The sequence below is a fragment of the Pinus tabuliformis genome, chromosome 1_2, assembly GCF_031772625.1.
Source record: "Pinus tabuliformis cultivar Carrire ecotype Pingquan chromosome 1_2, CPIR1, whole genome shotgun sequence".
NCBI classification, from domain to species: Eukaryota; Viridiplantae; Streptophyta; class Pinopsida; order Pinales; family Pinaceae; genus Pinus; species Pinus tabuliformis.
Genome location: NC_142298.1, coordinates 979328449 through 979341885, shown reverse-complemented (window position 1 = coordinate 979341885; position 13437 = coordinate 979328449). Strand labels below are relative to the sequence as shown.

The 13437-nt window shown below is 37.9% G+C and overlaps 1 pseudogene across 1 annotated transcript in view; it reads left to right on the top strand.

The window, feature by feature from the left end:
* LOC149209281 (hydroxyphenylpyruvate reductase pseudogene) overlaps nucleotides 1-13437 on the top strand; it is a 104116-nt pseudogene that overhangs the window by 68656 nt on the left and 22023 nt on the right. The window lies entirely within an intron of this gene.

Below are 13437 nucleotides of genomic sequence, written 5' to 3'. Positions count from 1 at the left end.
TCGTTTGGGTTTAGAATTCTAACGTTAGAGAAGTTGTAGCCATTTTAAGACTTGAACAATTTGGAAGGCAATAACAAGTCTTTTGCAGGTTGAAGGAGTGACTTTGTCGAAAGACATGTTTTCACCAGAAGTTGAGTTGCAAACAAAGCCTCTTGTTAATGCTAAAGCTGATTGGTATGCCTATCATAATAGTTCCACCATTTGATTGGTTCCATGCTTTTTTTTCTTTCCAATGTTACATTTATTGTTATCGACAGTTTATTACCAGGGGTCTGAATTAAAAATAATTAGCATTATCTAAAATTATCGGGTATAATTGGGAAACTTTAAAAATATACAAAAATAATCACTTTTTTTTTCAAATTTTAAACTTATAACACAACATCAATATCAAAGAACCACATTACTATTTAATATGAAAATAAATTTGATATATAAGATGTATAAAATAAAGTGATATATCAGATATCGATACTGAAATATGATATTTGTCTTGAGTCATAAGATCTGATAGGATGGTACAAAATGACATAAAAATAAAAGCAATGGATTTCCCCTTGTTTGTTTGATGGAAAATTGTAATAACACCCTCAACATTTTTATCAGGACTAGACCAAAGGATTAGCCGACCCAAAAATACATAAAACATTGAACTTTTGAAAAGAACATATAATTCATGTGCATCCATATGAATCCAAACCATTATACACAAATATGCGAGGTTTCACATGTATATAGCAAGTAAAGGTGCATATAACCAAAATAGCACTGAGTGCAATCCGTGTTTGAATCGAAGTACATCAACAAAGAGGCTCTAAATAGCTTCTAGAGTCCAAAAAAGGATCACGCTACAAAAAATAGCTACATAACATCAAAACCATTGCCTATATTGGGATCCTCGTCATCAATATCACCCTTTAAGCATTAAAGTAAGATATAAAAAGCTTAACATGCCTAATCAATGATTTTTCCCAAGTGAAGGGTGCAATTTTACTAGGGTCATGACAAAGGAGTTCAACAATCAATGCCATCAACATCAAGGTACATAGAGGGCTTGGTTCTCTTGATTAAATGTCAGTTCCATGCTCCCATAAATTAGAATCCAATAGAAAAATTGCAACCCTGCCAATTCTGTAATCCTGAAAATTGTTAATTTCACTGAATTTTGAAGGGGATCTAAAATTCTACTTTCATATGGAATCCGATGAGGTTGGAACCACTATCCTTTTACTTTAGGAATTTAATATTATCATGAACTACTAGGGTATGTATCACATGAGATGAATCATGGGAAATGAAGACAATAAGTTTCTCCTTGTTTGCTTAATTGAAATGGTCACAATATCCTCAGTTCTGAATCCCCTAACTCACTTTTAAAAGATGAGATTAAGATGACCAAAAATTTGGTTATAAGGTGATAATGACAAAGACAACGATAATTTTCAAATGATTGCAATTATTACCTAAATTAATTATCATGATAAATTGAAATTAGCACGATAATATCAAAAGGGCAAACTATTGTGATATATATTGGTGTTATTGTCACCAAGGTTGGTTTTGGCGATATTATCATGATAATTTCAATAATATCATGATAAGTGCAACATTGTTTTGTTCATCATACTGTCCACATTTGCTTACAGACATTCGAAATATACACGTAGAAATTTCCTCATTGATCTCCAATTCAAGTCTAGGGTTTGTGTACATCTTCTTTAAGGCTTTCCTATATCTATGTACCCCCATCCTTACTTGGCGCTCTTTTTCCTGGCTATGAGTATGAGGATCAATGAGTATGCTAGCAATAGATTGGTTGTCCCTTGCCTTCTCAACACAATCAAAACCATTTCCCCTTTTGTGGTAATGTGCAATAACATTTAATCAAAGGCCTATTCCTTTCATTGAAAATGGTGGACATTCTTGAAATACACCATGAATCCTAAATCTACTCCAATGATAAGTTCATAGGTTTCTCTTCTTTAGCCAACAACATGGTGTGGATCTTCTTATCTTCAGCGTTCTCTTACCTTATGGTGCTCCTTCAATACTCCTTACTAGATCTTAATGGTAAGGAGATTGCATCAAACAGAAAGAAATATTATATGCATCAATGCAATGACCTATAATTTATCAGCTTCACTTTCATCATGATTATTAAAATTGATTTAAGACTAAGTTGCATGAAACAGGGAAACGGGCACGGGTACGAAACGTGACCCCCCCAAATTTTGGAAATGGGGAAACACATATATATATATATATATATATATATATATATATATTATATATATATATGGTGTAATCATAAAGCATATATGATACATTCTAATTTATTACATTATGATTAAATTGTCAATTGTCAATGCATAAACTATAAGTCTCTAAATCTACATCACATTTACTCATGAATGATCACATAATGAAAATAGCAATATCCAAAATCAGCCACAAGAAATTTCTAATTTCTTGTCTCGTGCTTGATTGGGAGTCTCCTCCTACATACTTGAACGACCTTAGTGCTCTTCATTAAATACAAGTTCCATACCCTAGTACCCTACGTGCTCTTGATTATTGGGAATCTCCCCTGCATAGAGGGCTTCGTTCTCTTGATGCTCTTGATTATTGGGAGTCTCCCTTGCATAGAGGGCTTGGTTCTCTTGATTAAATACAAGTTCCATACCCTAGTACATGACAAAATCCAATGGAAACATTGCAATCCCCCCAATCCTGAAATCCTGAAAAACAGATAAATCTGCTGGATTTTGAGTGAGATCTAAAATTCTACTTTCTCCATATGAAATCTAATGAGGGCGAAACCACTCTCAAACATCCTGAGTCATTTCATGGTAATGTTAAAAAATTAAGTAAAAGGATGAAAATGAAAAATTTAAGAATTTAACATTACCATGAATTGCACATCAATGCTAGGGCCATAGGCTTGAACATTAGGCTGCCCCACTCAAAAAAAGCCTCTTTTTTATAAATTGAGAGGCATATAGAAGCATCTAGAATGTATTTTAGTCGCCCAATAAAAAAATTAGAAGCGAAAAAATAAAAAAAAATACAAGAAAAAGTCATGTTAGAAGAGGAAACTTCGCCGTACGGCCTAGAAACTTGTTTCTGGTCGTACTGGCCACGTTTCCTCCTCAAGAAATAGGCCAGTACGGCCGGAAACGAGTTTCTAGACCGTATAGTATGAGTTTCCTCGTTTCCGTTTCATTTCCGGCTAGAAACGGACCCTTCTCCAACATTTCCTACAACTTAGATTTAAGAGGATCCAAATTGATCCTCTTTGTTGGCATGCTGGAACCCACTTGCAACATAACGTGGAGAAACAAGAGAGAAACCTTAAAACTCATCGTATACTTGACATGCCAAGGGCATACATGTACACATATTTACACAGCCCAATATAATTTGGCAACTTCACTAGTGTCTTTGAAGAGATTCTTATATATCTTTATCTTTGAAAGCGTTGAGTGTTCTAGCAAGTCTTATGGCCATTATGTTGAATAGGCATTGTGATAAAGAATTTTCCTACCTTATTCCTTTGCTTGTAGGGGGATTTATGGGAACACCATTCAATAATATTGAGAAAAAAACTGAAGACGTGCAACTTTGGGTCCATTGAATTCATAGCTTGTCAAGCCCAAATACTCTTTGAAGTTGACTAATAAATTTCCAATCAAACCAGTCATAGGCCTTGGACATGTCAAATTTGATCATCATTCCATTTGTTTGTTCTACTGTTGCAGAGAGTGAATTGGTTCCTGGGATATGATATTCCATCTAGGATTTCCCTTCCTTTGATCAGGCCACCTTGTTTTTTGAAAATTATTGTTGGTAAGATTTTTTTGCACCTATTAGCCATAACTTTGGAGATAATCTTATATTGTTATGGCCCTAATTCTATGTAGGAGTAAGCGGGTTGAGAGCAGCTGACTTCTAGCACTTAACTCTTGATAAGTAGCTAGTAGTTTCTTTTTCTTGCTATATTTTATGTACGCTGGCCTAATCTGGGCTTATGAAGTTTTTCTGTTAGATTTTCTACCTTGTTTTCTTAGTGGTTGATTTTCCTTCTTCATGGGACAACAGTGATAGCAGATCCATACCTATGTGCAACATGTCCATACATCAAAACTTGTTCACAATATTGATGGCAAATGGAGCTAGGTGTAGCACTAGTTTTCTTTCGGAGTAGCATTTCTGTTTTGTAGATATGTTGTTAAAGGGTGCTTGCATGTTTACAATGTGCATACACCACCATTACTTAAATTCCTATTTGAGATTTTAAGAAGGCAATATTCTCTAGGAGTAGAGGGTGTATTGCAGGATGGGATTGATCTATTCTAAAAGGGGCATAAAACTCAAGGAGGCCCTGCATCAGGTTGTCTTTAGTTTAGAGATTCAGTGCATGCATGCAGTGACTTAGTCTTCTCTGAATTGGAAGACTATTATTGGTAGCATTATCCATTCATGAGGTTACATTCACCTAAGGTTAGGTTTTTGACACTATCACCTGGGGTGCATCACTATATGTCTATATGCAATGTATCTTCCCTTTGTCTCTTAATCTATAAGGGAGACCTAGGTTGCAACTTGCACCACTGAGCTAGTTATTAAGTTGATGCTTTTAAGTTATTGCAATATATTTTTTCTTTTCAAGTTTTATTAGAAATATAGATGTGATTGAGAGTTCCATTTTTTGTATTTTGTTCATATTTCCAATAGTGTGTGTTTGTAGATTAATGTACTCAATTGTTGTTGTTTTGTTTGTATATTTAAGTTTTAAGCTACCTAGGTGTTAAATTACTTTTACCAAGTGCAGAATATGTTTACAATGGTTTGAAAATCAACGTGGTATTAGATCACGTTTATTGAAATCCTCCAGAATTCTGTGTATGAAGTGATTAGTTGCCTATGAGAGGGAGTTGTTGGAGGGTTTCAAAGGGTGTGACGTTTGAGATTCAGTTATTGAAGCTTATTTGTGCTAATGAATGGTGAATGTACTTGTGAATGGTTGTGGGGTATGATGATGTAGTTGCTCTAGGAATTGAAGTGGTACTGGTGCTTGAGAAAAGTGATCCACACCTATTAAAGATTGTTGATCTAAATGATTGTTGGTTCATCTATGGTTTGAGTTCCATTTGTAGAACTGTAGGATGTCATGTCTTAGTCTCAGAGAGTGTGATAAATTAGATGGCACTTCTAGTTTTACACCTTGGAAGTGCATAGTGCTACACCTTGGAAGTTGACTTGTGTTGGGATCATGATTGTCGTTACACCAAAACCTACAACTATTAATAAACAGATGCATTGCCAGAATTAACAGATCCTCAAGAGGCAATCAAGCAGATGTCGCAAAACACACGGGAAGCACTGCCAAGTCCAACAATCTCCCCCTTAGCATGATCTAGGGGCATTTAGAATTCAAGACCTTTGGCTCTGATACCAATTGTTGGAATCATGTTTGCTGTTATACCAAAACCAGCTAGTGTTAGTAAGTAGACGCAACACTAGAGTTAACGGATCCTCGAGAGGCAGTGAAGCACATGTCGCGAAACACACAAGGAGCGCTACCAATTCCAACAACTTGTGGTACCTTGTGCAAAAGGAGATCATTCCTCTTGCTAATTGTGAGGATTTAGTCGAACAAAATAAGAATTTGGCCAAGGTGAAGTGAATTGTCTTCGATTTGGTGAAAGGTCACTTGATCCCTCACATTGTAGAGAAAGACAATGAAGGATATGTATGATGCCTTGGTCACTTCGTATTAGAGTATGAATGTATCCCACAGGATGGTTTTGAAGAACAAGCTCATGGGTACTGGCATGAGTAAAGCTGATATTGTGGAAAGCTATTTGGTGAAGGCCATTGAGATGAGGGATTGGTTCACAACCATGGGAGATAAGGATGATGAAGTTGAGTTAGTTTGGATAACTCTTAAATTTTAATGGATTCTTGCAATCTTGGGAACCATTTGTTCATGCTTATGACAAGTTTCCTACTTTGAGAAACTATGGGATGATTTGTCTATGAGGAAACATCGTTAGAGATAGTGGTAGCCAAAGACAAGGAGGTTCAAAACCTATCCCTCTTTGTGAAGGTGAGGAGAGAAGGCAAGAAAGGAGGACCTACGAGGGGTTAGAAGAACAAGAAGGAATACTTGGGTTCTTCAAATTAGGGAAGAAAGATCTAATCCGTGTGAATTATTTCGAGTGCCACAAGAATGAACATTATGTTTCTTATTGTCATAATAAGAAGGGGAAGAATAAGAAACAACAACATATGTATTTTGCAAGGAGTATAAATATTCTGCAGGAGTTGATGAGATTTTATCCAAATTGTAGACAACCTTTTCTAGGGCATCATGCCTTTCCAATAACACAATTTTTGGCTTCCAGATACACAAAAACCATTAGATCAATTTTCCTTAGACTACAAGAAAATATTTCGGGATGTAAGTGGACCTTGGTGATGTTGCCATGCGCTGAATGAGTGGGATGTGTTCTATCTCATTTTCCATGCCATTAGGTGATGTTCTTTAGCTACATGATGTATTATTTGTTCTAGGTTTGATAGAGAATCATTTTTTAGTTTCTTGCTTAACAAATCTTTAGTGTGTGGCTAAGTTTGATGATCAACAAGTGAACATCAAAAAACATAGCCTAGGTCCTTGTCAAGTTTTGGCCAAAGGAGTTCATGAGGGAAGCCTTATAGGCTGCTAGAAAATTCAATTCAGCATGGAGCTTTGGTGCATATCAATGATAATATATGTTAATTATGGCACAAATGATTAGGTCACTTGCACAATGGAGCTTTTCCTCTCTTGAAGGATATGGTGCAAGGAATGCTATAATTCAAGATTGAAAAGATGGGAGTGTGCAAGGGTTTTGCAATTGACATGCATGCCAAGGCTACTTTTGCAAGGAGTGAGCACAAATAGATAGGGATTCCTGATATGATCCACTCATATGTGTGCAAGCCGATGTCATCAACTTCTTTAACATGTAACATCTTTTATATTTTTTCTATTAAGGACTCCTCTACAAAAACTTGGATTTATTGCATGAAGACCGAGGATGAAGTCTTTAGTAGGTGACATGAATTCACAACTCTTGAGGAGAGAAGCAAGGATTAAGAGGGAGTTGACAATTCCTTGCAACCAATTGCATAATGGGATGGTAAAGCATTTGAACAGGTATGCCATTTAGACAACCAAGGCTATGGTTCATGAGTTAGATCTACCCATGTCTTGGGAAAAAACATGCAATACAATTGTCTACATTCTAAATAGGTTTCTTCATAGGATATTGAAGGACAAGACACTAGAAGAAGCCTTTAGTGGTGAAACCATAGGTATCACACTTTCATGTTTTTAGTTGTCTTTTGTATATTCACATGCCTAATGAGAAGAGAATTAAATTCAAACCCTCTAGTGTGGAGGGTTTTTGTTGTTGGTTAGAGTGAGTTCTTGAAGGCTACATAGTCTAGATTCCAGCATGTGGAAGACAATAATGAGTTGAGATATCAAGTTTGATGAGCACGATCGATCCTCTAAGTCTCAAGAGCCTCTAATAGAGCTAGAGGAGGAAGATAAACTTGCTGTCCCAATTTCTAACCTGCAGAAAACTGACATTTCAGATTCAAATTGCCAAGGATTTGGGGATGGATTCGATGCTTCTTTACCTTCCAATATAGCAAGGAAGCCAAGTTGGATTACTTAGACATTGTGGGAGGCACATGAGCAAGTTGGAGTTCAGAAGACTCCTTTTTGGGTGAGCCATCATCCTAAAAAGTTTCCCAATTAAGTTGCATTGATGTATTCCATAATTGATGTAGAACCTTCCAATTTCGAGAAGGAAAATTCAGACTGGGTGTAGTGAGATGCCATGACAGAGCATTATTACTATCTTTTGTAGAATGATTTTTGGGAGTTGTGATGAGATTAGAGGGGAAACCAATGATTAATTTTGGGTGCTTGTACAAAGTCAAGCATGTGGTTAATGTGAGCTTAGAGAAGTACAATGATAGATTCAATGGACGAAGGCTCTACTATAGAGACAAAGTTGACTATGATGTGACATTTTCTCTAGTTGTTAGACACACTTCTATCAAGGCAATTATGCCTCTTGCATCTTATTTTGGTTGTCTTTATATAAAATGGATGTAAAGACAACATTTTTGAATTGCAAGATAGAGGAGGGAGTGTATATCAATCAACCTAAGGGATTTGAGATACATGGGTGGGATACTCATGTATTGTATTTTGAAGAAGGCCCCATATGGGTTGAGGTGAACACCATGTGCTTGGTACTCGCACGTTGATGAGTACTTCTTGAATTTGGGCTTCACTAAAGCTATTACAAATCTTATCTTTTACTATTTGCTTGATAAATTTGTTTTTTTAATTTTAGTCCTATAGAGGCTAACAACACGGTGCGAAAGGTGTTGTTTTCTCAATTTGACATGAATGACATTGGCCTTATGCACTATCCTCTGGGTCTTGAGGTTTGGCGGGGTAGTAGCGAGGTCTTCCTCGATCAAGGGAATTACATTGTAGAGATTTTAAAGAATTTCAAATGATGGATTGCAAGCCCTTGATTATTCCCATGGTTTTGAATTTGAAGTTGATTGTGGTTTCAAATTTAGTTTTGGTGGATCCTTCAGTATATAGGTAGTTGATAGATTGCCATGTGTATTTGGTAAATACCTATCTTGGTTTTTTCTCTGCAGTGAATACATTGAGTGAGTTCACGGTTGAACTAAGGAAGATTCATTAAATCACTACAAAGAGTGTGCTTTGACACTTGAAGGGCACAATTCATTATGGGTTGAGCTATGTTGGGATGGAGAGTTAATGTTGTATAACTTTGTGGGTTAAGGTTGGGCAAGTGATGCCAGTGCCAAGGAGAGCATTTCTTCTGGTTGGGAATGATATCTTGGTTCAACAGAAAGTAGAGGACAATGGCATTAAGTTTAGTAGAGGTATAGTACATGGTAGTTTCTTTTGCTAGTTGTGAGGCTAGCTTGCTTTGCAAGCTGATAACAAAAGTGACCAATTATATGTTGGGCCAATAATTATGTACTATAATAGTCAAAGTTGCATCAGGCTCTTTGAGAATCCAATGTCTCTGTTCGTTTTTGGTAGCATCGGAAGTGCTCTAGCCTTGAAAATTGGTGGAGAGGCTAAGACACATGAGTTCTAAAGAACCTATAAACCGTTTGGTGAAATTCCACCCATATTGTATTTTATTAAAATAATTAATATTTTTAATGGAGTTCCTAAGTCTAAACTTAGGGAAATTAAAATATTAATGGGTATTAATCAAAATATGGGTGAGAATGATCTAGAAGGCAGATCAAGTCATGTTTTAATCTTAGCCATTGATTAGAGACTTAATCTCAACCGTTGAAGACTCAACAAGAAAAGTATAAAATGGAGGCTTGGGGTTCATTTGGAAACAGAGAGAGAGAGAGAGAATTGATTTGGAGTTCGTTTTTTGGGGCTAGGAAGCTGAGAGATTCGAACTACGTGATCATTCAGTAGCAGAGGGGCGGTGAGAATCCGGGAGAAGGAATTTCCGGAGAATACTGACAGAGAGGCGGAGAGAGCTTGCAAAGAGGCAGCATAGAATCCAGGAGAGTTGACGCTAGGCTAGTCTGGGCCCACGCAGTCTTGATGCAAAGCTAGAAGGGCTAGCGCAGAGCAGAAAAGCTGTCTGTCACACAGAATCCAAAACTGTCGGGAATAGCCGGAACTGTCGGAACAGCTGGGATAGCTGACGCAGAGGAAACGTAGAAATAGACCGAGCCAACCAATCTTGTGCCGGATCAGTTGAAATTGTGCTAGGTGAAGTGAGGTAAAACTCACTCAAATTTTCTGCCAGTATTTTCTCTGTAAAGGATTGCTAGATGAGCATCCTAGTTTTGTATTTAGATATTTCTCTTGCATAATAATAAACCCTCAGAGTTGTTGCACTGGTTTTCCCGCATTGGGTTTTCTCGGGGACTATTGTGTCCAAAAATAAGTGTGTCCTATGTATCTTGTTCTTTGCTCTGTTTTCTGTTTCATGAGATCAAACATTTAATTAGTGTAGGCTGCAGAAGTAATTTGCTTTAGTATTCAAAAGAATAACTTGATGAATGTAATTTAAAAATCAAGTAGGTGAAGTAGATTCAGATTTGCTGCAGTAGGGGTTCCTTGAGCATAGGAATATTCACATGGTATCAGAGCGTTGATTTTGAAAGAGGAAGAGCAGATCAAGTGCTGAGCAGTGAGACCGAAAGCTACACTTGGCAGCAATTCGAATTCCCTTGAAGGGATTGCATAATTCTTGTCGGGAAGCAGATTTGAGGAAATCTCTCTCTGAGTGAGACGATAGAGGTATGATTTCCAGTTGGTGAGTTTGTAGAGACAGAGGGAGTGATGCAGAGCTCAACACAGTGGTTGAAGGGCACAGTTTCTACCGGGGCATAAATCTGTTGGAAAAGAATGAAGACACGTAGAAGGCGAATTTTCTCTTCAGAGAACTTTCTGCCAGAAAATTCGAATTTCTCACTTGCTGAGCATTGCTAAGCATTGACTAGAGGAGTCAGTTCGACAGTTGGGTGAAATGGAATCACATGGGCTCAGAGATCAGGACAGGTTGGAAGGTGCTTCCAACTATGTCATATGGAAGACCAGAATCTTAGTTTTTCTGGAAGAATATGATCTCAAAGCCTACGTTAATAGTGTTGTAGCTGTTCCCGATGACAACGATCAAAAGAAGAAGTACAAAGCTGAGTAGGGGAAGGCAAAGAGGCTCATTCTTGATGGAGTTTGAGATCATGTGGTCTCACACTTGTACAGCAAGGATACAACTCGAGAGATGTGGGAAGCCTTGTCTTCTCTGTATGAAGGTTCTTCCGAACAACAAAAGATGTATTTGGAGCAGAAGTTGCAACAGACCTTAATGCAGAAAGGAGAAGGGGTGAACCTCTATCTTTAACGTCTTTAGGACACTAGAGACCAACTTCTTGTAGTGGGGTCCACTCGTCAGCCAACCACGATGGTGAGGATAGCCTTGAATGGAGTCTTGGATGAATGGCAAGTTTTCATCCAAAGCATATTGGGAAGAGAGAAACTACCTTCATGGGAGGAGATGTGGGTGACTCTTCAATAGGAGGAGTTAAGGAGGGACCTAGTGAAGGGAAACCTCAGTGGCAGTAGTGGGAGTGGCACAAAGATGAAGGAGGAGGAGGAGAATGTAGCTCTATCATTGAAGGGACAATAGAAGCCGATGCGAAAGAAGGACATTTTGAAGGTGAAATGTTTCAGTTGTCGTGAGTTGGGCCACTATGCGTCCTAGTGTCCTTTGAAGAAAAAGGACAAGGATGAGAAACATGATCCTAAGGCTGATTCAATAAAGATTGACAAGGATGAGTTTGCAATGAGTGCCCACACATCTCCAGGAGGGAGATGGGGCGATATTGAGCTGTAGTTGGGAGGACTACATGTGGGCAGGATCCTTGAGGAGTGCACCTCTTGGATCAATTCCTTGCTACGAGAGCCCAAGATTCAGTAGTAGCAAGATGGACTTAGTGTCATATGATGTAGTGGAGTGTTTGGGGGATAGATGCAGTGGCTTGGAACCAGAAACTGATTAGCGCAAAGCAAGGTTGGCAGCAGTGCAGAGGTCAGCAGCAACACAGAAGATTCAAAGGGTCAGCAACAATCAGATTCTGACATTCATTGTATTATGCTAAACAAAGTTAAGTTCAACTAATTTTGGATGTTTTTCAGTTGCTTCTCTTAGCAAGTAAGTTGTAGTACAGATTCAGTGTTGGCAGTGGCAGTGCTAGCAGCATAGTAGACGCTGTGTTTGAGAGGGCGCTGCAGTACAAATGCAACAATGGCAATGGAAGTGTCATGGGCAAGAGTAAAGTAGCAGCGACAACATATTATTGGTGGCAGCAACAGTCCAGAAAGGAGGTGCATCAGAAACAAGGCAACATGCAGGTGGACATTGTTGTTAGAGCACTTTCCTCGCTAAGAGGGAGTGTTGGTTTTTGGTAGCATCGGAAGCACTCTAGCCTTGAAAATTGGTGGAGAGGCTAAGGCACATGAGTTTGAAAGAATCCAGAAACCATTTGGTGAAATTCCACCCGGATTGTATTTTATTAAAATAATTAATATTTTTAATGGAGTTCTTAAGTCTAGACTTAGGGAAATTAAAATATTAATGGGTATTAATCAAAATATGGGTGAAAATGATCTAGAAGGTGGATCAAGTCATGTTTTAATCATGGCCACTGATTAGAGACTTAATCTCAGCCGTTGAAGACTCAACAGGAAAAATATAAAATGGAGGCTTGGGGTTGATTTGGAAACACACAGAGAGAAAGAATTGATTTGGAGTTTGATTTTTGGGGGTTAGGAAGCTAAGAAATTCTAACTAAGTGATCATTAAATAGTAGAGGGGAAATGAGAATCCGGGAGAAGGAATTTCTTGAGATTACTGATAGAGAGGCAGAGATAGCTTGCAGAGAGGCAACGCAGAAGCTGGGAGAGTTGACGTTGGGCTAGTCTGGGCACACGTAGTCTTGACGCAGAGCAAAAAAGCTGCGTGTCACGCGTAATCCAGAACTGGTGGGAATTGTTGGAACAACTGGGATAGCTGACATAGAAGGGTAGAGAAGTTGACGAAGGGTTGACGTAGAGCCTAAAAGGCTGATGCCAGGGCCTATACAAGGCCAACGCAGAAATAAACGGGGCCAACTAGTCTTGTGCCGGATCAGCTGGAATTCTGCTGGGTGAAGTGAGGTAAAACTCACTCAGATTTTTTGCCAGTATTTTCTTTGTAAAGGATTGCTAGATGAACAGCCTATATTTGTATTCATATATTTCTCCTACATAATAATAAACCCTCAGAGTTGCTGCATCGATTTTCCCGCATTGGGTTTTTTCGGGGACTGTTGTGTCCAAAAATAAGTGTGTCCTATGTATCTTTTTCTTTTCTCTATTTCATGAGATCAAATATTTAATTACTGTAGGCTGTAGAAGTAATTTGCTTTAGTATTCAGAAAAATAACTTGATGAATGTAATTTAAAAATCAAGTAGGTGAAGTAGATTCAGATTTGTTGCAGCAGGCATTCCTTGAGTATAGGAATTTTCACAGTCTCATGGTCACTTCAAGCATATACATATTTAGAGTCTAGACACAAGGTTTAGAAGGGAGCAATGGTTCTTGAGTATGTTCCTATAGGTTTGCAAGTGGTAGACATCTTGAAAAAATTCCCCTAGCAAAAATGAAGTTTGAGATGATGAGGGAGACACTTAGCTTGTGGAGTAAAAATACTCAGCATTAAACAACAATTATCAACAATTATATATATTTTATTAATAATGATTGAATGATTTACAGTGTGAGAGACCCTGGCTTAAATACAAC